This window comes from Trachymyrmex septentrionalis, unplaced genomic scaffold, assembly GCF_001594115.1.
Source record: "Trachymyrmex septentrionalis isolate Tsep2-gDNA-1 unplaced genomic scaffold, Tsep1.0 scaffold60, whole genome shotgun sequence".
In the NCBI taxonomy this organism is placed as follows: domain Eukaryota; kingdom Metazoa; phylum Arthropoda; class Insecta; order Hymenoptera; family Formicidae; genus Trachymyrmex; species Trachymyrmex septentrionalis.
The window spans coordinates 6,713,156-6,716,835 of record NW_017305779.1 but is presented as its reverse complement, the minus strand read 5'-3'; the positions used below and the strand labels follow the sequence as shown (position 1 = coordinate 6,716,835).

The 3,680-nt window shown below is 37.8% G+C and overlaps 1 protein-coding gene across 3 annotated transcripts in view; it reads right to left on the bottom strand.

Annotated features, from left to right (window-relative positions):
• Positions 1 to 3,680, bottom strand: part of LOC108752686 (zeta-sarcoglycan) — an 80,836-nt gene that overhangs the window by 15,944 nt on the left and 61,212 nt on the right. The window lies entirely within an intron of this gene.

Here is a 3,680-nt window from a genome sequence, read left to right as displayed (position 1 = left end):
TTTCACTAATATTATTATATTATTAGTATTATCATTTTTATCAACCGTCTTTATTAACCGATCTAATTACATAACTCGCTAATGCACCGTATTATAAGTGTCGTCGTTCTAAAAAAAATGACCGGCTGCCAGATTTCGCCAAGCATCGAAATCGCGGTTTAAATACTCATCCATGGAGTTTCCCAACAACACTTCGGATGTGCGTAGTTGCGATCGGTGAGCGGAAAGGGAGATCTCGAGCCACCGGCACTCGATTAGCCAAATCGTTCGGAAAACGATACGATCTCTTTGCCCTCTACTTAACCGTAACCGTAAACCCCAACCAATAGCGATTACGGAGAGCGAGCGAGAGCGTGAGAAAGAAATAGAACGAGACACGATCATACGGGAAGAATGAGAACGAGAAGAAACTCTGAAACGAGAGACACGGGAACAGTGAGAAAGAAGGATGAGGTACACAATAAAAAGAAAAAAAAATACAAGCGTGGGGAGAATGAGTGGAGGAATGAGAAAAGAATGAGGAAATGAGAAAGAAAGATAGAATGAGAGAAAGAGAAAGACAGGAAGAACGAACTGCGGCTGCACCTGCTTTTTAGAATCGCTAGACGGTCTGGAGGAATCACCAGAGTCGAGAAGATCGTCCAATCGTGGTGGTGAGAACACGCGGCAGTAGTAAAAGTAATCTACCGTCAGACAGCTATCATTAAGTCCTAGGCTTTATACCCTTTTTATCTCATTGTCTGTCGGCCGTTGATAAGGGGATTTAAGCGACAATAAAAAATATCGACCTTTAACCTTCTCTCGTAGCGCGATCGGGCACGTGCCTTTTTCCATTTTTTTATCCCGATCGTGTGGTTTTTCCGAAAAAACTAAAACGAAAAAGAAAATCCGTGCAATTAGCCGGTTGAATTTTTGGCAGCGGATCGAACCGACCGTATTTCCTTCGTATTGGCGCGATTGGTTGCCGCGAGTATCAAGTATTTATCGTATCCAAAAATTGCGGATTCGCGCTCGACAGCGGAAATTGCGCGGTGTGACCGATTAACAGATTTCCGGACGTAGGAATCAATCAAAGCGATGAATTCAATGAATTTATGTTTTCGTTTCTCGACGAAAAAAAAATTTCCGCGCGTTGCGTTATAATCTCATTTCGAATTGCTCAGCGTGTCGAGACGGGTGATGTGCACGACGAGGGTGAGCCAGAGGCGGGTGGTGGCGTCTGTCGGTGCATGTAATGAAATCCAAATAACACCCCTAGTAAGCGTATATCATCATAACGACGCCTCGGCTCGACGTTACTCGGCTGGTCGCCTCGTTCATAAATTAATGTAAAGCGCGTCATATTTACAAGGATTACAAAAGCATTTCATTTTCGCGCTCCGCTTGTTCTAATCGCGGTCACTTTTCCGCTGCTCCTCTATATAAAGATAAGCTTTATTCGAGATACGAAACTATTAGATATTTTATTATTTCGTATTATTCATACATTTTTTTCCTGGATTATGACGCATTTTTATAGTTTATATTAATATATTTTTCATTTTTTGTTCTTATTTTGGTTAATGTGAGTATATTTTGGTTTTTATACCAATATCGTCATCATACAGTTATAATATTTTAGATGTCTCATAATTTTTTTGCTCGACCAAATCATGATATTGGAAATTTTGAAAATAGAATGAAATTATAGACACACATATCTAAAAAAACCATTTACACAATTTATAATTGTGACATTTTATATCGTAGGTATATTTTAAGTTTTTTCTTTTGATAATAGGATCGATATTAATTTTCATGATTAAACGTATAAAAGTAAGTTTAATTATAACATGTCAAGAAAACTTTCTGTCAGTAATGTAATTATTTTGTATGGAATATTATTTTACATAACAATATTATATTTATTATTATTTTATTTTTTAATATTAATGTGTCGTCATATTCTTACATTTTCGATCAAGTATTTGCTTTGTAGAAATCACTTTCGAAGTGAAACACATGAGGCATTTGTACCTTGGATGTATTCGATGTATTTATTATTTAAATTCCGTCGAGAAAAGCAACTGCGAGAATCCAAGAATATATATTTCCTAAATTGTTTTAACATAAATCTCCATTCATATAAAATTCATTCAAGACATAGTCAGATTTCAACTGCAATGAATTTCGTTCCTGCAGATGAATAGAACTCGGTGCGTTGAGCGCGCGCGCCATTTTGGTGAACCAATTCGCGTGCACATCTCATTTCGCGGAAGTCGGAAATAGCATTGAGAAAGTAAAGTGCGTTGGCTCTCTTGGCTACTCTACAGTTTTCAACATTTATATATTTACATTTCCTTTTTATTAGAATTAACTTATTAAAACTATTCTAACAGATAACAAAGACTCATAGGCATGTAATTATTGTAATATCCGTATCTCCTGCTTTTAATTGTATGTAATTGCCGGAAGTTATTATCGAAAATAATAATCGTCAAATCTCTTTCTTCATACGAGCGGATATAGCATTAGTGTAAGTTTGCACGACCGCATCGCTGATGGGTTAACCCACATGTACGTATACTTTCCATGACAAGCAGCCATACGTTTCGCTTTCTCACACGTATGTATGTATGTCGCGATCCGTACCGCCTGTGATTACACATATGCACGTGTGCTCTACGTGCGGCTGCGCTAATGCACCTCACGTAATTATCCCGAGCCGGACGACGCTAGGTAGTCTCACCTAACTTCTGCGCCGCGCCGCGAGTAATCCGACTCTGAAACCCTGTCACCGCCTCTTCCTCGAGGGGATCCTCGATGAACCCTCGCCGGCCATAACTGAATCCGGTCCACTCCCGGTCACCGCTTTCCACCCCGTCCCGTCCTCCTTGCATCTCCGCGACATCGCAATTTCATGTTATTTTACCGCGCGATGGCGCGGGGATTAAATCGCGAGCTACCCTCCTGATGCGCCTTGCGAGGATTAACTCGCTCGTCCCAGCAACGACTTCGCTCTGCTCATCGACGAATCGACAGGAGGATTATTTGTTAGTCGACGAAGTTTATCAGTCCACGGGCAAAGGTCATATATAGTGCCATAAATTCGAACACTAACAACGCGTTAACTGTTTTTCATCGATTTTTGTATACAGAAAATATTATTTTGCTAAAGTATCTAAAAATTCAGTTAGATATATATATATGCATAAATCTGAAAATAATTTTGTTGGACCATCAAAATAATTATATAGGACTTAAGTATAATAAGCAATGTCGCAAAAAACGGTCTAACATTCTAGCAACCAGCTTGGATATCTTACATAATTATTTTTATGGTCTAATATTGCAAAATTATTTTTAAATCTGTGTCTAAATATTTAAATAATTTAGCAAAATCATTTTTTCCGTATATTTGACAATTTAATTTCTATCCTAATGTATATTGCATATAAGAGCAAATTACAATTATAGTTAATATTTAAAAAACCTAAATCGAAAACCTTTTTCAACTGTGTTAAAATATTGACTAATTTTTAACTGCATTTATTCACGCGATAAATGTTAATAGAATGAGATAAGATAGTAATGGTGTGTCAACAAGTACCTACAGAAAATCATGTCGCGTAACGAACCATTATCGCAAAGTTTCCCCCATCCAGATTATTTATTTTTTCTAAGGTAATGAGCGCGCAAAA